The sequence below is a fragment of the Lissotriton helveticus genome, chromosome 10 (genome assembly GCF_964261635.1).
Source record: "Lissotriton helveticus chromosome 10, aLisHel1.1, whole genome shotgun sequence".
Classification (NCBI taxonomy): domain Eukaryota; kingdom Metazoa; phylum Chordata; class Amphibia; order Caudata; family Salamandridae; genus Lissotriton; species Lissotriton helveticus.
The window spans coordinates 938,410,873-938,433,172 of NC_136071.1; the positions used below are offsets into that span (position 1 = coordinate 938,410,873).

The 22,300-nt window shown below is 44.0% G+C and overlaps 1 protein-coding gene across 2 annotated transcripts in view; it reads right to left on the bottom strand.

Moving 5' to 3' along the window:
- Positions 1 to 22,300, bottom strand: part of NMT2 (N-myristoyltransferase 2) — a 361,358-nt gene that overhangs the window by 101,643 nt on the left and 237,415 nt on the right. The gene's annotated exons all lie outside the window — the stretch shown is intronic.

Here is a 22,300-nt window from a genome sequence, read left to right on the forward strand (position 1 = left end):
AACGATGATTGAGCTGCTTTCATTCATAATAAGAGAGCTAAGCTATACAAAGAGAGCAGTATAGAACTAATGACAAAAGCTTAGAAGTCTTAAGAGAGCTACTGCGCATGTCCACATGTTCAACTCCTATACTAGTAGTCTTTTTGGGCAGAGCGAGCTTTGGGAGGCCAGGTGACCTAGAAGGCGCTAACGGAGGCAGCACTGAGCAGTCACGTCCATGATACTAGAAGCTAGAGCAAGAGACCGAGAACACAGGGTAGGACATCCCTGATGGAGCAGAAGCCAGGTTGCTGCGAAGGAGCAAATCAAGAGCTGTCACAGGACAAGGGGTGGAAAAAGAAAAGACTGTCACAAGTCAGTGAGTGCGAAGCAGGACAGCAGATAAACAACTCGAGTGCTTTAACCATTTACTGCATTACATCTGTGTCTGTCTGCTACAGTAATTTCTGCCACATTCTCCTACACGGTTTGTCTATACAAGCAAACCCACAAACGTTATTAATGTTCGATGGCTGTGCTATAGCAAACCCTAAATAATTACATACATAAATATTTTCAGTGGTACCTTGACCACGGAGCTTGGTGAAGAAGGCTTGGTTTAAGGTTAATCATTCAGCCACAGGACCTGCTACAGCATAATAGGTTACAACATAGTAGCACAATACAGGAGTATGATATCAGCGCAACATAAAGATAATACGAGGCAACCCTGCTTACCCTTTTTCGATTAATCAGAGTGCAAGCTTGATATTGTCCTCATGGGCAATTTACTTCCAGACAGATTAAGGTCACAGCCGGCGCCTTTGCTTGGATTAGACATGGAGGTGGTATTGCAAGACATTGTGCAGCTGCGCTACTTGGTAACCCGGTAAAAGGTTCTAAACCATTGCCAAGAACCAAAACAGAGCATGGAGGGTGATTGAATATGGCATGAAGTGGCAAAAGAACTGCTCTTAGAAATGGTACCATCCAAAACTTGCCTGAATCTGCTACAAGACTCTTCTCCTCAACGGGATGGAAAAATTAACTTAGGCACTATTCAAAAGATGATCAAGATGAAAAGGAATCTACATTTGTGGTACCAGAAGGTCCCCCACTTGCCAAAGTTCTTAAGATTACTATGATACCAAGGAGAGGTCATAAAAGGGGAAGCTGAAGAGGAAGAGGCCAGTAGTTATTTCATACAGGGACCTGAATTGTCTCAAGTGGTAGGACATTTAAGAGAACATTTGGCATTTTCTGAGACCTATGTTGGCATGGAAGAGGAGTATTTTTCCAGTCACTGTCAAAAAAGTCAATCTGATTGTTTGCGCTTACATTATACAGTACAGAATGTGTTGTCACTGAATGCAAGGAGGAGGAGTCACAATCCTTTCTAAGATCTCTGATAAGGAGATATCCTTTACATACGTTTTCTGATGACATTCATGCACTAGTCAAAGTGGAATTCTTAATGTCAGGCTTACCATCACAAGGGGTGATAGTTTTAGACAAGGACATTGCATCAGATGCTGTAAAAAAAAGAATGTTGAATCGCCAGTTACACATGCTTATGTAGCATCGAACTTTGCTAAGACACGAAGCACATATTCAAATTACATTATTCAATATTTCTTTAAAGAGTTTCAGGTAATGGGTTGAGTAAAAACAACAAGCCACAGACTTAGCATCAGCACAGTCAATAAAGGACCACCAAGTCCGTTTTCCATGAACATTTCTTTTGCATCTTGCGGGGCAGCAGCTGCAGCATCAGATTTTGTGGCTTCAGGTAAGATGCATCTTTGAATGTATTGCAGAAAGCAATGATAATGCCTGTTCCTTTTTCAAGATGCAAATTATTTGGTCCAAATCTGCAAGAATTAATCAAAAGATGCCCGGAAAACAGAAAGCGGATGGCCCAGTCTGCTCATTCTTCTGAGGAAGGGGGGTTTAGCTACTGACGAGTGCTAGGACTGGGAATACCGGGAAAGGGTCTAAACAGGCCTTTTGTGTAAGGAGTCGTGGTCAGGGTGAGGGGTTTGCAGCAAATTCCAGTTCCAGACCCAACCTGCAACAAATCCTTCATCTCCAAAAGAATTAGTATGCTCTAGACCATTCCGAGTTGCCTGTTAGATGTCTCCTAACAGCTTTTCATGATTTGGGGACAGAATGTGCCAGTCAAAAGGGAGATAAAAATTGCAAACAAGGATTATCGAGTGCAGTTTTCTTCTCCACCTGATCAATTATTCTGTCAGACTTTTCTTTTCGATGCCCAATTCACAAACTCCCCATGCTAGAAGGAAATCAAAAACATCTGGGAAAGGTGAAAATCATCACAGTACCAGAGAGACTAAGAGAAGGCAGAGGGTGCAACTCAATTCTCTTTCTAGTAGAGAAAGCATTAGGGGACTACAGATCGGTGTTGGATCTGAAGAGAGTGAACATCTATTTTCCTTATCAAAGATTGAAGATGCTCTCTTTACAGAACATTGTGCTGTTCCTAAAACACATTTTCTTTTTACGTCTGTTGATCTTTTAGCTACTTTTCTACACATAATGATTCAGATACGTACTCAGATGTCTGTGGTTTTGCATTCAAAATCAGCAATAGCAGTTTCATGTTCAGCAATTTGGGATTCTATCTGCCCCAAGATGTTTCGCAAAGTTCTTAGAATCAGCGGTGGGTTGAATTCAAGCTGAAGGGATACTAGTCTTACCATGTTAGGAAGATCAGGTGATTGCTTCTTCTCCTTTGAAGAGTTCATAACTGATGCGGCTCATCTGTAAAACCCTATTAGAACACAGTTTCCTAATAAACTCAAAAGACATCCCACTTGCTGGAAAATCAACATCTCTAATTCATCTGAGAGATGTTCAGTTGTGATCTGGGACACATGTGTTTTACAATTCACAGGTAACAAATGTTGGGTCTGCATCTGAGTTATTTTCAAGCAAAATCGGAAGTTACAGCCTGAAAGTGGCTAAGGGTGCAGAGGAATATTCTGTCAACTGGGATAATTCTGCCATTGGTATCGCCCACATTTATTTCCTTTGGTTCAACATCTCCTGGTATTTTTTTTTTTTTTTTTTTTAAAAACCTTTATTGTACAGAGAAGGCTCACAAATACGGGCCTACAACCCAGCGGGCCGGCCACCACAAATAAGAAACAGAGTCAACAGCACTGAAACGCATACAGAATATCACAACAAAGCATACAGGAAATAAGGGTTAAAAGCCATATAGCAACCAGTAGGGGCAGGATACGTGAAGGTTGATTTTCTAATAAAGAAACGGGAATGACAGAATAATAACAGGTAGGAAGTCTCGGAGGGCCGGGGCGGGCCGCGAACAAGCCGCGTTGGAAAATACAGGATAACGCAATAATGACAAACACATATCAATAAAGGCAGAATAGGAGTCCCGCCGAAAAACAGTGGCAACCGCCGTTCAGCGCCCACCCACCACAACAAGAACATATCATAACAAACAGAATCGAAAAAAGCTTATCAAATAAAGCCCTCCGTCACACAACCCAAAGAATAAGGAAAAAACCCCCCACGAGAGGGGGGAGGAAGGAAAGAAAAAGAGGGATAAGGGGACAAAAGGGGAAAGGAAGAACGCCACCTCAAGCACGCGCCCCATGGCAAACGAAATCGGGAACCACAAATCGGTATACAGAACCAGTAGTAACCGGAGCAAAATTACGTAGTGAGCCCAAGTCACAGTAAGACCAAACGGTTAGTGCAACAAAAATAACCCACCCAGGGGGACATATGCTGAGACCGCGCCCCGAAAAAGAGGACACACAAGAGCCATAGAACCAAAGAATAAGAAAATGAGGGGAGAAAAACCCCAAAGAAATGACAGACCCTCCCCCCCACCCCACAAGCCCACCCTGCACCCCTGCAGAAGGCTATGGCCTACCCCCCAGCAGCGTGCCTGTCGCCCTAATCAGAACCCGAAATATAGAAGAACTAAAGCAAGATTGAACCATAAAGACAAAAAAGGGGGGAAAAGAAAGAATAAGGGAGGAAGGAACACGGGAGAGGGCCATAAAACAGAATCATAGGCTCCCACCCTCCCGTCCGAAACAGCAGTGCCCACGGGAAGACAAAGATTCTAAGGACACATTACAGGAATACGACAAAAATCCGACAAAGTCATACCGTTACCAGCCGTTCATCCAACCATTACAAAACACCAGTCCACAAAGGCAAGATCGGCTCATCCCTGTCCTTGTTTTTCCAAATCTGTGGCAGTCCGCCTCACGAAGAACCAGACCATGAGGAACAGGAGGCAGAGAACAGGGAGGTCAAACTTCAATCCGCAGTAGACGTTTCGTGTACCACTTGGATGATCCGGAACAGTCAGAAACCATTGTACACAATGCAGGCACAGTTCCGAAGATGATCTGAGGAAAGCCGACCCAGCGGTGTCAGCACAGGATCCACGGTCGGCCATTCGAGGAGACGAAGCACAGGAAGAACCACCGAGTCCGGTCCGGACAGGATCCGGCCTACCGACCCACAGCCCAGGAGAGGACACATCACGATGGAGGGCAGCGGAACTCCGCATATCCGCAGAGACGGCAGCCACCGGGTCCATATTTTCCAGGATAGTTCATCTCCTGGTATTTGAGAGCTGGAATTGTCAGAAGTATGAATCCCTGATCCCTTAGCTAGTCAGCCAGAAAACCAGGACGAATATTGGCTAGTTTCCCTCCCACCTGCAAAGGTTATAGATGCTAGCAGGAGAGGATGAGGACACATTTGGTGGACAAAGTAGCTCAAAACAGATAGGAGCCTTTGGAATTGGGAAGGACAGGTCATTGGAAAGAATTGAAGGTGGTTCATACAGATATTTCCTCCAGGGTCCAAAGGATCAGGTGGTTCGTATCAGACAGACATCACATTATCAGATCCCATTTGAATCACCAAGTATGGATGGGATCCTTGTTCCCATTATATCTGACCCAGAAGACTTTTCTATAGGCAGAATAATAACTCTTGGCTCTCTGTGCAGTTTATCTTCCGGGAAGGTAGAATGGGAAAATGGTCTAGTAGAGGTGTTTTTCCAGTCATTGACCTTTCTCTTGATCCCCTAGATTTTTGGCAGTTTGCACAAAAGTTTGGGACCACTTGGTTAGAAGTCTTTAAGACTTTGGACAATACCCTACTTCCTGTTTTTTTTTTTTACAGTCAAATTCTATCTCCTGAAGCATTGGCAGTGATTGAGCTGTTAATGGCATCAGGGTCTTGTGTATGCCTTCCCTCCAATACCCGATTCCAGGGTGTTAAAAAACATCCAGGAAGAACAGGTGGAAGTAGTGATAGTTGTTTTCTATTCGCTACGTCGTCCGTGGTTCCAGTCAGTCCGTCTACTCCAAGACATCCGTCCCGGTCACAGTTGATGCTTTTATGTCTCAGTGTAGGAATCTGAAGTTTAAAAGGGTAATGTTACAATATCAGGGTTGTTCAGCTGAAGTAACCATGCGTATTCAGCAATCTAGACCTGTAGAAACCCTTAAGGTTTAAACACGGCCTTGGCATAACATTAGTAACATAACATAACTGGTGTTTAACTAGTAAGCTAGCTAAGGTTTTAGACTTGTTGCGGGATAGATTTGCATTAGCTAGCAGTGTCCATTCTTAAAAGCCAGTGTAGTTTGTCTATTTTTGCTTAGATAGATAAACAATATTGCGGTAGGTAACTGGGCCATTAACAGCCATTAACTGAATTTTTTACCTCACAAATAACCATATGTCGATGGTCACTATTCATATGTTATTAGAACAATCTTTTAAAAAAGGATCAGTTATGAATACAAGGATGAAATACTAAACACAAATGCACTTAAAAGCAAATATGACTAGATGTAAAAGCTGAACCTCACATATCAATTTCAGACAGATGACCAAGAACCAGCTCTTTCCAATGATGCAAGACAGGTTGCATGATTATGAAAAAACAGCATCCAACAGAATAGAGGTCAATCCTAAAAATTATTTCACGCAAATACAAGACACACACAAATAACTCTACAAAATGACAGAAAAGATTTAAACCAATGTGATCTGTTGTACTCCTTCTCTTGCAAAGTAAAATTAAGAACCGTAGAAGACACACATTTTACACTAAGGCTTGCAAAAATCAGATAATTCGCAAAGCTTTTTTATTTTTAATATCAATGTCAGCATATTCATATGCAAGAGCAGAATACCTATTTTGTAGACAATATACATAACAACAATAAGCTTAATTACAAGAATGCTTTAGAACTCTATGAAAATGATATTAATGTCACCAATGGTCCCACCATACAGAGCACCCACAGTATGAATTCTTTATTGGGGTGTGTGGGTGTGTGTGAGAGGAGAGGGGTGGGGGGAGGTGGCAGGTGAGAAAGCACCAACTCCCATGTGGCTCCTGCAGCATCTCCTGATGAAACTGAAACTGGGGCGAGCTGCTGTTTTGCCTTTGAGGCAAAAAGCCTATGGTCAGCAGGTGGTATAGTGAACAATCACCAGACTATGTCTCAAGTCTCTTCCAGACAATTGCAAAGTACCTACTAAATCCATCACCTCTAAAATGGCATCCAAATAATTGGAAGAGATTGTAAGTGAGGTTCGGCAATGTCACTGTGGCTTTTTATCTGGCATTCAGGACATTATTGTCGAACTCAGCACACATCCCGACCAGAAAAACAGTGACAATCTGGGTCTTCTCTGCTGCTTCTTGTCCTCAGTCAAGTGTTCTTGGGCAAATTGTGTGTTAAAATGGCATGAAGACTCAATGAAACAGGAGGTTTTTTTTGGTAATTCCACTTTCCTCCGGAGTCATGTGATTAATCAGATCTCACTTGGTGGACATCTGCTGGAAATCTCACTGGTGAGGTTCTCTTTCAAGCACTTTGTATGTTATATCCTGGATTTGTCGATATTTATGTGAGACTGCCAGGTTCTAGCAGCAGCGATCTTATTGCCAACAACTTTTCAGTCTTTTGTCTACTCTCTTTGTACATACATGGTTGCAACTTTACGTCACAACCATGTTTGACATGAGAATCTTTTCCTTCTGGAAAGGTGACTTCTCTCTAGTATTTATTTTCCCATGCCTTTCAAATACATTTTTTTCATGAACTTGAGAAATGTCTGATTCTAGCACTACAGGTTCGGGAAGTTGAGGTATAATGCCTACTGTCAGGGGAACCTGTTTGTCCTCTGTTTTAATAAACATTAGTGATCAGATGGGTTTAGGTGCTCCTTTGTGTACAAGTAATTGTTGTCTCGGGGCCAAAAGAGGTCAGACACAAAATTCTGGGCTCACTGATGACTGCAAATCGTCAATAGTTCTTTGTCTGCAAATATTCACTGCTTATTGTATGTAACGATATCAGCTTATGGGTCCAACGCCATAGTAGACCCCTCCTAAACTAACATTTTATTGTTCAAGCCTCCCCATGTTTGGGCACATCAATAATTATGTCCGATTCCCTGTAATAATAGCACTGGAGACGAAAATGGGGGGTTAAGGGGGATGGTACCATGTCACATTATGGTTGAGATTCTCTTGCTCCCTATTAGGGTCATAGTTCTTCTGGAATCTGTTTCTTTAGGTTGAGTGTAGGAGTTCAAATTCAAGATTGTGGCCCAGCATCTTGCTCCCGACAGTGTAGGCTATTTGTTCATCTGTTGTGAAGTCTACCAATACCTCCATAGTTGAATTTGGATGTTGTTGCATCAATGAAGTGTCATACTGCTCCTAAAACTCGATTTGCTAAGTGCAGTAGTGGTCCTCCAGCCAACGTATTTATACGTTTTACCATACCTTGCTGATCCAAGACTCCCACTTCTGACTCACTGTTGTGGTTCACAGGACCAGAAAAGTAGACGTGCTAGAAGCATCTGGTATGTTTTATTCTCACTACATGGAATCAGAGTGGGAGGATATTGTGTCATATCTGCTTTCCTGGGTTTTTTTCTTCCTACAAAGTCAATGGACACTTTTGCTTCTGTTTCTGTGCATGGTGGTAGGGCAAGGTTGCTTATGTATGTGTGAACAGTGGGCATTCTAGCAGTGCAGGGTAGAAACCGGTATTACTCAAACACGGTCTGTTCAAACATGAGATAAACCGCACACCGCCCGTAGGAGGGGGCGACTTTCTCCAACATTAACCTCTGGAACAATGCCATGTTTTGCATCTATTTGTAGGATTTGTTACATAATGTACATCCACAACTTGAAAGAACATGCCCTGACAAGGTTCATGTTACCAAAACAAACAGGGAAAGAGTGACTGGAGATCAGAAGCATAGAACTGACATTTTTCAACCCATGCAGTCACTGAAGTCTATTATGAAGAAATACAAGTAAAACCACTACATTTAAAAAATAAGAAAGCAAACTAGCAAAAATAAACAGCCAGAGTGAAATGAGGGGGAACTCGGAGAAGTCTTCATCATTAGAAAAATAGAGCAGCGGATTACTCTGCTGCAAAGATTTATTTGCAACCTGAGGGGCATAGCTCGGATCCAAATGTTGGCACAGCAAGCCCAGTTGTTCTGTTAGAAACTTTGAAAGCCATAAATACACTGCAAAGGCAGTAGATTGTCCTGCACAAATAATTAATTAAAAAGCTGATACCAATACAAACATAGTGCTGTTATTTCCAGGAAAATATAAACACAGTACTGTTACTTCTTGGCGTTTGACACTATTGGGCTCTAATCGTGTACACAACTCACTGAACCAAACAGCCCAACACATCTTACTAACCAGCGAATTTGTGATGATTAAAGTGTACTAATAAAACAATCAGTAAGAGCATCACAAACAAGCATTTACAATTTCGCCTTTGCAAAAGTTAGAGCTATTGGCATTGTAAAGGACAACATTTGTATTTATGTGTTGGTTTTGAAAACAGATAAATAAATGGCATTGTCATTTACAATGTCAATAGCTTAATCTCTGGGCTGGGGGGGCTTAACTGTAAAGAAGGACTCTAGGGGACGGCTGCCATGGTCACAGATGTGCCTCTATTTCCCCAGGCCCATAAAACTTCTAAAGAATCGAAGGTTGCACAAGCCCCCATGTCGCTCAGTGTTGCACAATCTTAATAATTGGCCCTCGGCTGTTCTGAAGCAGGTCCCACCAAACATGACCGCCCTTGCTACGTACTTGGGTGAATCCGGACACAACCTGGTACTCCGTTGCCACACTGTTCCACCACCCAGCCTACATCCAGGATCATTGGAACTATGCAACTGCTAGCTGGAGCTCTTTCTGCACTAGCCACATAATCCATCTACTGCTGCAGAATTTGCAGATTACGAAAAAAAATCTCTTTCGCGCTCTAACGGACCAAAAGTTACTAAAAACGTTGTCAATGGTGCTGGTGCTGAGGGGGAAACCCCTTGGTCCAGATAGCGGTAACATGCGTAAAAGGACAAAATAATAAAGTAATACTGCCACAAGTACCGCATAATTTACCTTTGCCTGCCACATTTGGTCAACCCTGCTTCATAATTTGCTCCTCCTTGCATCATAATTCCAGTGCTCCCGTCTTCACCTCCTGCTGTTAAAACGATTGACAGGTCAGTGTCGCAGTGTGGCAGTCAGTCGCACTCCCGCCCCACCGTGGTCACCACAGAGCATGCTCTGGGACCCGGCGGCCTCCCGGTCCTCGCCTCCATCTGCCGCTCCCAGGGCCGTCCGTGAGTTTCGTCACCTTGGGGGCAGGGGCGAAGGCAGGTAGTGTCAGCAGGGGCGAGGGGAAGCCGGGGCTCCCTGCTGTGGTGAATTGTGCAAGGCTGAGAAGGGGGGGGGGCAGAGCAGAGAGGCCAGCCTCAAAAGAGCTCTTCAGCACATGTGCGATGACGAAGGAGTAGGAGCATGCTGGACTGGTTTGAAAAAACACTTTCATTTGATTAACCTGAAGGTTACAAAATATACGTACGCACGCATTAAACAAAATGGCAGTGAACCAGAATGGACATAGAAAATATAAGCAGATGTGCATAGAGTAATATACTGTTTACTAGCATGCATTCTCCTTTCTTACGTCAAAGTGACAGGCAGTCAGACAATAGAAAGCTCTTTTCTCATGTCAATGCTGTGTATACTACTGTAATAATACTGAATCTGACCCTGCGCTGTAAGTAATAATGTGAGGGTGGGTGAGCTTGTACACCTAGCAGCATTCATTCACCTGCGGTAGAAACGGCAGACATCACTACAAACAGATGGGGAAGAAGGAATATGCTACTTACCAGTATGCATCTGTTCTTGGCATAGAGGGCTGCAGAGTGGTACATTTATGAATAGATCGCCATCTGGTGTTGGGCTCGGATGATTGCACTTTGTTTTTCTTCTGGAGAAGTCTTTGTCGTCATAGGTGACTCCTCCTCTCGGTGTTAGTGCGCATGGGCATCGGCTCCATCCTTAGATTGTTTTGCCATAGTAGGGTTAGATGGAGTAGTGTAGTATAGTACATAAAGATATGCCCATGTAAATGTATCTAAATAAGATAATGTTGGGACAGACACAGGTTTCCGGGGAGGCAGGGAGGGCATGTACCACTCTGCAGCCCTCTATGCCAAGAACAGATGCATACTGGTAAGTAGCATATTCCGTTCGAGGCATATGGGCTGCAGATGGTACATTTATGAATAGATTGTAAAGCAGTTACCTCCCTAGCGGTGGTCACCAGTGTCTGTCGCAACCGTTTGAAATAGAGTTTTTAATACAGCTTGGCCCACTCTGGCTTGTTGTGCAGCCTGTACATCAACACAGTAGTGCTTTGTGAATGTATGTGGTGTAGACCAAGTTGCTGCTCTACATATGTCATCTAGGGGAATGTTCCCTAAGAATGCCATAGATGCTCCTAGTTTTCGTGTAGAATGAGCTCTAGGAGGAACAGTTAATGTTCTCTTTGCTTTAATGTAACATATTTGTATACATCTTACAATCCATCTTGCGATGCCTGCTTTAGAGATAGGATTGCCCTTATGTGTTGGGGAAAATGCTACAAATAGTTGTTTAGTTTTCCTGAAGTCTTGTGTTCTTTCTATGTAGTACAAAATGGCTCTTTTAACATCTAGTGTATGTAGAGCCCTTTCTGCCACCGTCTGTGGCTTTGGAAAGAAGACTGGTAGTTCCACTGGCTGATTGATGTGGAATGCTGAAATTACTTTAGGCAAGAACTTTGGGTTTGTTCTAAGAACCACTTTATTCTGGTGTAACTGTAGGAATGGTTCTTGTATTGTCAATGCCTGTAATTCACTTACTCTCCTGAGTGAGGTAATGGCTATAAGGAAGGCCACCTTCCATGTAAGGAATTGTATTTCGCACCTATGCATAGGTTCGAAGGGTGGCCCCATTAGTCTGGTGAGTACTACGTTGAGGTTCCAGACTGGGGAAGGTGGTAATCTTGGTGGAATGACTCTTTTAAGACCTTCCATGAATGCTTTTATCGCTGGTACTCTGAACAGTGATATGCGCTGCCTGTTTTGTAGGTATGCTGCTATAGCTGCTAGATGTACTCTGATAGATGTGTACGCTAGATTACATTGCTGTAAGTGTAATAAGTAGCAAATAATCTCCCTTGTTGATACGTCCAGAGGGTTGATATTGTTATTAGTACAGTGTATAGCAAACCTCTTCCACTTAGCTGCATAGCATGCTCTGGTGGTTGGACGTCTCGCTTGTTTAATTATCTCCATGCAATTTGGGGGGAGATCTAAGTACCCAAATTCTAGGATTTCAGGAGCCAGATCGCTAAATTCAATTGAGTTGGATCTGGGTGCATTATTTCTCCATGGTTCTGTGTAAGGTGCATGGGTAGAATTCGTAGCTTTTGATGTGGCACTTGTGAGAGTTGCAAGAGCGTGGTGAACCACGGCTGTCTTGCCCACGTGGGTGCTACTAGTATCATGGTCATTGAATGTTGTTGCAGCTTCCTGACCACTAATGGGATTAGTGGGAGAGGGGGAAAAGCGTATGCAAATTTGTTGGACCAATTTATCCATAACGCATTGCCCTGCGACAGGTGATGTGGGTACTTGGACGCGAAGCTTTGGCATTTTGCGTTCTGATGAGTGGCAAAGAGGTCTATCTCTGGTTGTCCCCATCTTTGGAAGAATGGCTGCAGTATTTGTTGGTGCAGTTCCCATTCGTGTATTTGTTCCGACTGTCTGCTTAAGATGTCTGCTATCTGGTTTTGGACTCCTGGTAGGTGTTCGGCTAACAGATAGATGTTTTGAGGAATGGCCCATCTCCAAATTTCTTGTGCTAGTCTGGATAATTGGATAGAGTGCGTCCCCCCCTGTTTTTGAATATAATACATTGCTGTCATGTTGTCTGTTCTGATCAGGACAGCTTTGTTGGTAACATGTATCTGGAAGGCTTTCAATGCTAGAAACACTGCCAGTAGTTCTAGATAGTTGATGTGCAGTGTTCTTTCCTGCACACTCCACCTTCCTTGTACTGTGTACTTGTCCATATGTGCTCCCCATCCGGTGAGCGATGCGTCTGCTGTTATTGTCACCTGTGGAATTGGCTCTAGGAACGACCGCCTCTTGGTAATGTTTGTTCTGTTCCACCACTTCAGAGAGCGGTGTGTGCGGTCGTCTACCAACACCAGATCCGTAATCTGCCCTTGAGCCTGATTCCACTGTGTCGCTAAGCATTCTTGTAGCGGACGCATTTGTAGTTTGGCATATGGTATTAGCAGTATGCAGGATGACATCATGCCTAATAGCTGCATGAACACTCTTGCTGTTAGTGAGTGTTGTGGCTGAAATCTTTGAATGATTGTAAGCATTGTTTGGATCCTGACTGGGTTGGGGTACACTTTGGCTTTTTCTGTGTCTATAGTAGCCCCCAGATATTGTTGAACCTTGTTTGGTTGTAGGTGTGACTTTGTGTAGTTCACCGTGAACCCTAGCTGGTGTAGTAGCTGAATTGTCTTTTGTGTGTTTTGCAGACACTCCTCTTGCGATCTGGCTTTTATTAGCCAGTCGTCCAAGTATGGGAAGACATGAATTTGTTGTCTTCTTAGGTGAGCTGCTACCACTGCCAGGCATTTTGTGAACACCCTTGGTGCCGTTGTGACACCAAATGGAAGGACTTTGAACTGATAATGTTGCCCTTCTACCACAAACCTGAGGTATTTCCTGTGGGCTTTGTGAATAGGGATATGAAAGTAAGCGTCTTTTAGATCCAGTGTAGAAAGAAAGTCCCCTTTCTTCAGTAAAGGAAGTACTTGTTGAAGCGTGACCATGTGGAAATGTTCCGAATTTATGTATGCGTTGAGAGGTCTTAGGTCCAGTATTGGCCTTAGAGACCCGTCCTTTTTGGGAATTAGGAAGTATAGAGAGTATACTCCTGTTCCTTGTTGGTGCTGTGGAACCTTCTCTATGGCATGCTTTTCTAGCAGTGATATTACTTCTTGTTTTAATAGTGTCAGGTGATCTTGTTTCATTGGACGCTGTTTGGGGGGGATGTTTGGTGGGGTAGCTGTGAGTTCTAGGCAATAACCATGTTGGATAATTTGTCTTACCCACTTGTCTGATGTGATGTTTTCCCAGACAGGTAGGAACTGTGATAGGCGTCCCCCGACCGGTGTTATATGGTCTGGGGGAAGCTCTATGAAGTCACTGTTTTGGGGTTGGAGAGTTGCGGTTGTTGTTGTTCCCGCGACCTCTACCCTTGTTGTTGTTACCCCTGTATCCACCTCTAGAATTACCTCTGGGTGATGTAGGTGTAAAAGAGGTTTGCTGTTGGTTTGTACCTGTATTTTTGGATCCTCCTCTATAGGTGGATCTACGAAAGGAACCTCTTTGTGTCGGCTGTTGCAATGCTCCCATTGATTTAGCCGTTTCTGTATCCTTCTTCATCTTTTCTAGGGCCTCATCTGTCCCTGTGCCAAAAAGTGTTTTCCCATCAAAAGGTTGGTTCAGTAACGATGTTTGTACCTCTTGTTTGAACCCTGATACTCTGAGCCATGCATGTCTCCTTAACATGATGCTTGTGTTTATCGACCTTGCCGCAGTTTCTGCCGCGTCTAGGGCGCACTTTATTGAAGTGTTAGTAATTAACTTCCCTTCTTGTATAAGTTGATCTGCCCTCTTTTGATGTTCTTTAGGGAGATGTGTGATGAGTTTTTCTAACTCATCATAATGCGCTCTGTCATACCTTGCAAGTAGTGCTTGCGTATTAGCTATGCGCCAACTGTTTGCCGCTTGAGATGCTACTCTCTTGCCAGAGGCATCTATTAGTTTAGACTCTTTGTCAGGAGGTGGAGCTTCTCCTGTAGATAAAGAGTTTGCTCTCTTGCGAGCGTTTGTGACCACTAGTGAGTCTAGAGGAATTTGCCCCTTAATGTATATTGGGTCTTTTGGAGCTGCCCTATATTTTTTATCAATTCTTGGGTTCAATACCCTAGCCCTCACTGGGTCTTTGAATATCTCTGATGTATGACTGAGAAGGCCCTTAAGCATTGGTAGTGTTCCTGATGTTCTTTGTGCAGTGGGTAGTGTTTCTAATAAGAAGTCCTGTACTTGGGGTTCTGTATGTAGGTCTACCTTATGAAATGTTGCTGCTCTAGTAATGAGTTGTGCAAACCCAGTATTGTCATCAGGAGGTGAAGGTTTTGAGGGATATGACTCAAGGTCGGTATCATTACCTGATCCCACATTATACTCTTCCCATGGGTCTGCCTCCTCTGGGATTGTGTCATCATCCCCAGGATGTCCCCCCACCCCTGTGTCACTCTCTCCATCTGTTGTAGGTGTAGATGGGCGTGTGGGAGGAATATCTGGCCTATTGTGAGGAAGAGGAGAAGATGGTGTGTGAGGTTTGGGAGAAGGGGGAGGAGTTGTATTCGTCCCCATTGTTCTCTTCTTCGGATGAGTCTTGTCGTCCGAATGTTCATGTTTCCTCTTTTTAGGTAGTTCTGTGGCTACCTTGCCAGTCTTTGGGTCAATAAACAAAGTCTTTTGTTTAGGATCCGTTCCTGTGTCGGTACCGCAGTTTTCGGTTCCGAAAGGTGTTTTTTCTTTGGAATGTCCATTTGTATTTTCGGTGCCGAAGTTTTGTTCGGATCCGATTTCTTCGGTATCGAAGATGTCCCCGGTGTCGAGGGTGTTTTTGGCGCCGAAGCGTGCTTCGGTGTCGATATGGACTGCTTCGACTTCGAGCTTTCCTTGACCTGGTGCTTCGGTGTCGATGTGGTCCGTTTATCGGAACCGGAACCACTATGATGGGGGACCGAGTGTTTCGGTTTCTGTTTCGTTGCCGGGCTCGAAGGCGGGGCGTTGGAAACTTTTTTCGGTTGTCTGACCGGGCTCGAGGGCGGGGTCGATACCGTGTGGGGTCTGTTTTTCGGTAAAGGGACGTCGTCACTCACGGTTTGTTGGACGTCGATTTCCTCGACGTCGGACTCGTCCGCTTCAGACCCCGCCTCGTCGGCCTCTTCTTCCTCGTCCTCTGGTTGCTGGTCCTCAAACAGCTCCGGGATTGCTTGTGACTGCATTCTCGATACCTCGTGTCTTCGGGCTCGACGGTTTCTAATCGTCGATTTTGACGAGAACGCTGCACAGGCCTCACAGTCCCTGGATTCGTGTTCAGGGGACAAGCAGAGGTTGCACACCTCGTGTAGGTCCTTGTGTGGGAACTTAGCACCACACGTTGGACATTTTTTGAATGGAGTCCTTTCCATGGACCCCGGGCTGGACTACATCGAGTTTCTCGTAGTCGTCGTCCTTCGAACCGCGTCGGTATGGATTGAAGTCGCGTTCGATAACGATACCGTCGATTTGGAAAGGAATACGCGCCGGTTATAACCTTCTTTGTTGAAGTCGGTCCGGAGCGCTTCGATCCTCATCCGAACCCGATGGCGGAAAAAAACAATCTAAGGATGGAGCCGATGCCCATGCGCACTAACACCGAGAGGAGGAGTCACCAATGACGACAAAGACTTCTCCAGAAGAAAAACAAAGTGCAATCATCCGAGCCCAACACCAGATGGCGATCTATTCATAAATGTACCATCTGCAGCCCATATGCCTCGAACATAAAGATAGGTAAAAGAGCAGGAGCACAGAGTGACCCGGAAGTTCTAAAGTGAGCTCGAGGAGCAGCACGTGCAAAGATTCAGACAACTTAGAAATATTTATTAGAGGCAAATCAGAGAGCATCACAGATCGATCAGGAGGAACGGGTAGGAACAAATGAGGGAGCATCAGAGAACTCAGAAAAGTGTAGAGGCAGTCAGGCAGATCCTGGATCGCCGCGAACGAATCAAGGAGATGATGTGGATTAACGGCTAGAGCGGACGACTTTGACCCTGGGGGACCAGGTTCGAGACTGGCGGGGGGCTCAAGCATCCTGTGATTCCGGGCAAATCATGTAATTTACCCGTGCCTATAAAGGAACGTGTCCGTCTGTAGTGCAACCGATGCTCATGTAAAGCGCTCTAATACAGTCATGTCTAGTTCGCGCTATATAAAACTGCAAAGAAAGGAACAAAAGGCAGGCCAGGTGCGAAATCTATATCATGTAGCAGCGTGTGCAGGTGGTGACAGGATATGGAAGGGTGAAGTGGGGAGATGAGGAAACAGCAAAGAAAGACCAAGGGGCAGCATGACCATGAGTCATTAACCCGAACGGTCTTCAGCACCATTCCACATAACACTGGCCCGGGCAATTCCCCATAGGATTACATTCCCTATGACAATGCCACGGTGTGGGGATAGATTGTGCTGTTTCTGAACTGAATACTGCTCGTGTCCCGATGGGATGACAGCAACTGCTGGGTATCGTAATTCTTTTGTTAACTCAATATAACCCGTTTTCGGCCAATATCTTTATTCAGTCTCGTTTACAAATAACAGTTCGTTAGACCAATAATACATCACAACAGCAATACCCAAACTCTTACTGTATTTTTTTTTTTTTAAGTGCGCTGTGGTCATGAGTGATCATGCAGATGTAGGGGTTTTAAGATTTCTGCTTGTACAGCCGGAGAGCAAAGAATGCAGATAACATGATTAAGACTAGGGTCCATTAATCTAGACAGCTTCAACTAGCACCACTCATTTAGTACAACGCACTTGGTCCAAGTGCTGAAAGGTAAATTTAAAGGCCGTCAGTATCCCAGATAACTGCACAAAGGCGATACTATGGGGGTATAACAGAAGATTCATTGGGACACAGCTTGCGAACAGTTACTGCCCTACGGCTGTGTACAAATGCCTCACCTACAGAGACCTCTCTTCCTTAAACCCTCTGCTGGTTCTGCGCATTAGTCCACTGGCATACTGTTGCCCTACCAATGTCCCACCAATTGTGGTAAAATTCGGGCTCTAGTCCCAGAGTAGATGATTGTATGCACCTGTTGGAAATAGGCCTTCAATTACCCACTGCAACATAAGAAATAAGTAGGGCCACTACATCAAGCATTCTTTACTGTATATGCCCGATGCATAAGTGTCAATAGGCGCAAACCAGTTTCATAACCACGCTAAAACATGCAAGTAGATGTAAACGTAAAAGGCCGATAAAGAACTGCTCGTTACTATGAGGTACAAGTGGACAATACAACACTGATGTCACAAGCTGACTATTATCTTGAGCCACAAAATGAATACTGACCCTTTAATTCGGATCACGTTTATTTTAGTATTAAGTCACCATACCTAGAAAAGATATTATGTAAATACAGAGATGCTCAATCGATATGAAATATTACGCTCTGCATCTGAGCCCAAGGACCCACCCAGTGACACCCGTCCATTTCCACACGAGAAATCCACGTAAAGTAGACGCGAATATTAAGAACCAACCCGGAAGTAGAGTTGCTTTTGTGCCGTTTGCAAAACAAATAAATACTAGTGATTCGCCATTCGAATAAAATATACGTTTAATCACCCTGGTATGAAACGTGATCCAGTTTCCACTTCGCACCGGTGTGATGCGGAAGTTATGGATCTGCGTTTATTAGGAAGCGTCCTGCCTTACTGTCAGACGAATATAAAGATCTAGAAAGTATTGAGTAACCAATGAGGACTTAGTAAATACGCAAGCAGAAAAGGTCAGTTTTTTTTTTTTTTACAGACTGCTCGCGGTTTACCAAGGTACTTGAGGACAGACTACAAATCCCATGATGCCCACAGTCGGTTTCCATGCAGGAACCCTCACCATTCCTTACCCGCGTTTCAAACAAAACTAGCCCAATTTAACTGCAAACCGCCCACCAGATCATGCCCTCACCGTATCCCACTCAACCAGTACGTGACCATACGAATAACTATATCCGTTTGCGAGAGCGGAAGTGCGGGATTACGCAGAAGGTACTAGCCTCTAACCCCGGAGCCAACAGTCTAATCGTGCTTAGGACCCGAAACTCGCGTCCGCTTGGAAAATAAAAGATCGGGCGGCAAGGTAATATGTCCCGTAGCATACTCGGGAAGTCGAGCGGCTTAAAGAGCCAGCATATTCAATAGATGGAGGACAGCGGGAGGGGGGGGCGGGGTAACGGGCTCACGGACAGCGTAAGGGGGGGCGGAGCACGGACAGCGGGAGGGGGGGGCGGCGGGAACGGCCAGCACTCACCTGGACCTGGACTTCCTCCGGCGGCGGTCGGCCGCGGAATGGCCAAAACAAACATGGATGACAAAAAATAATAAACCCCGCCCACGGCCGCATGACGTTGTCAAAGGGGCAGGATGAGTAAAACTGGCCGGAACGCCCCCGCAATTGACGGACAGATCGCTGTTCCAATGGCTAGCCTCCATTTATGGAGCTAGCCAATGGAACAGAGGGGCGGGACATGAGTACACATCTCTAGACATAAGCTTTCGCCTTGCGCAGAAAGTCTGCTGCGCAGCCTTTCGGCGAGGCGAAACCTAAAAACTCAATCCAAGACCAAAACCAGATCATAACACAGCAGTTTAGAAGTCCCTCCACTGATTTGTAGTTGAGACAAGGATCAAATTTAAAGTGTTTTCAAATAAAAGACATGTGTAATAATCAAACTAACACACATCCAAAGTCATAAAATTATCTCATTCTCACAACCTATTGAGAAACAGCCATATGGATACGAACTTTGGGCCTAGCTAGATGATGGTTCAATGAAGATTCTGCCCCTCAACCAACCTCCCTACTACCCAGTACAGCTAACAAAGGTATACCAACCAAACTAGCACAACCAGAGCCCTAAAATGAGGTAATTCTCACAAAATGAACATTCAAATGATAGACATAAAGGGAAATCTACAAACCAACAACGAGAGCAAAAACAAAAGTACACTTCAGGGCACCGTTGGTAAGTAAGCTGTTTATGTCAGCCCCGAAAAAGACCATTCACCTAATCAAAGCACAAGCTCTATTGTTTCTATATCTGACAGTTCCCCTAGTAATTTTCAATGTCTATTGTGAAACAGCCATATGGAATCAAACTTTGGACCTAGGCAGATTGAGGTTCAATTTAGTAGTGACTACTACTGTCGCAGCTCGCCCCTTCCCCCATCAACAATCCAACCACATAATACAGCTACCACACTTGGTACTTTAATATTATGAACTGACCATAAGGCTACACAAGAACTTCAAAAACACCTGAAATAAATAAATGGCACACTAGAAAATATTCCAAACACAAAAAAACTAAGATGTCCAAAACATAAATGACCACCTATCTCACTTCCCGCATTCAGTATCAGCAATGAAATAATCACGCAAGGTAAACAGAAGAGATTCTCAGACACCTGTGAGTAAGTACACTTTTGCTTCAGTAAGTTTTGTATTACTGCTCATTTTATTACAAAAATAAATGGCCATCTTGTTTACCAGTTTTAATTGTTGGAAAGAAAAATTGAACAAGGATTTTGCATTACTCTATGAAAGTCACATTCATATGACCAGTAAATCTTAGGATGCCCTGGATGCAACAAAAAGCGAGTAAATTAAGGAAGAATTTCTTGTCAGGACTCAGCCAGGGACACTGGCATGTGTCAGGAGACTCTGGCAAGGAAGACAAAGTAGCCAGAATAATTGGGACAAAGCTGCCCAAGATCACACAGAGTCAGAGGAGATAGGGTATCCAAAGGGGAACCTCTGCACAAGGGAGTAAGAGTGTAAAGGCTCAGAAAGGGCAGCCACTCAAGAGGCAATGTGGCATTCAAACTAACACCAATGATATATATATATATATATATATTCACTGAAAAAACAAAAGTTACAGGGACATTATAGATAGGAAATAGCATTAAAAAAACGTAGAAATATATTGAAAAAAACAAAAGCTAAAGGGACGTTATAGTTAGGCTCAAACTTCACTCATACATAACCAGTGAAATTCTGCAGTTATAGTTACCTGAGCTAACTATAACTTACGTTAAAGTTTATGACTGCTAAAAATATATACCGAGGTACCACAAAAGTTATAATAATATACTTTCTGTACTACCAGATGATTCAATTTTTTTATATAGATTATATGAGTGGCTGTGTCTATCTTTGTGAGTGTGTGTCTGAGTGCATGCATGGGTGTATGAGTGGGTGTATGAGTGGCTCTATGAGAGTATACATGGGTGTGTGAGTAGCTGTGTGGGTGACTATTGGTGAGTGACTGGGTGTGTCAGTGGCTGTATGGGTAAGAGAGTGTATGTGTGAGTGGCTCTATGGGTGGGTGGGTGAGTGGTTGTGTGAGTAATTGTTTTGGTGCGTGAGTGTGTGTCTGAATGGCTGTATGAGAGTGACCGGGTGTGTAAGTGGCTGTGTGGGTGTGTTAGGTGGCTGTGTGGGTGTGTTAAGTGGCTGTGTGGGTGAGTATGTGGCTGTTTGAATGGCTGTATGGGTGAGTGAGCAGATGTGTGAGTGCTTGTATGGATGTGTGAATGGGTATGTAAGTGGTTGTGTCGGTGTGTGTGTGAATGGCTGTATTTAGAGGCTGTATGAAGGAGTGAGTGGGTGTGTGTGTTGGTGTAAGTGGCTGTATAGGTAAATAAGTGGCTGTATGAGTAGCTGTATGGGCGAGTGAGTGGTTGTGCGAGTAGCTGTGTGAGTGAGTGGATCTATGAGTGACTATGGATGAGTGAGTGGTTGTGTGAGTACTTGTATGGGTATGTGAGTGGTTGTGTTAGTGGTGTTTGAGAGGTTGTGTAGGGGTGAGAATGGGTGGGTGTGGTTCTGTGAATGTCATCAATGAGGTCACTAACCAGGTCATGAGTGATGTAATATGTGAGGTCATAAGCAGTGCACTGCGGGGGCTTAATTTATAGTTAGCTCAGCTAACCAGAACTGCTGAATTTTAAGTTTTGTACAAGTGAAATCTGAGCCTAACTATAACGTTCCTGTAACATTTGTTTATTCCAGTGAATATCTAAGGTTTTTTTAAAAAGTCCATTTCCTAACTAAAACTGCCCTGAAACCTGTTTTTTTCAGAGAATTTCTAAGGTTTTTTTTTTAAATTGTATTTCCTAACTAGAACCAGACTGGTTGTTTTAGTGAATATCTAAGGTTTTTTAAACACTTTATTTGCTAACTGTAACCTGTGACCTTTGAGAGTAGGTGTGTGAGTGGCTGTATAGGCCAATTAGTGGGTATGTGGCTTTATTGCTCTGTGAGTGGGGTGTGAGTGGTTATCCGAGTCTGTATGTGGGTATGTTAGTGGTTTTGCAGGTGTGAGGTGATGTATGGATCGGTCAGTGTATGTTCGTGCCGGTAGAGATCTGTGAGTGGATGTGAGTGGCAGAATGGTTATGTAAGTGACTGTGTGGGAATATCAGTAACTGTGAGTGACTGTGCCAGAACGGAACCTCCCCTGTCCCTTGATCCGACAAGAGAAAACCGTTTTCAACAAAATGTTTACCTAACTGGAGTACTTTCTTCTGGTTAATTACTAAGAACTACCTCATTGGTTAAATGTTCAGTGCGTATTCTACATTACATCTGCATAACGGGCCACGAGCAAATGTGTGTGTTTTGGCAATGTAATTGTTTCTTTGCATCTCTATCAAAAAATCTGTGAAGATATGAATTCTCCTATAGAAAAGTCATCCAGATTAGAAAGAGGTAAATCTCCACCAAACAAGGATAATTCCTCTTAACAATACGAAGTAAGTGCTACTTTGTTTGGTTAAGATGTCCCCATATACCACTGCATCAAGAATGCGCGTCATCAGCACCATGTTGGTTTTCACCTGCCGTCTTGTGAGCCCACCCATCTCCTCTCTCATCGACCTACCCCCATGCCCTGCCCCAGTGCGAGTGCCTTTCTCAGGTCACTTGCAGACCTGCACTATTGTGAGGACAGAA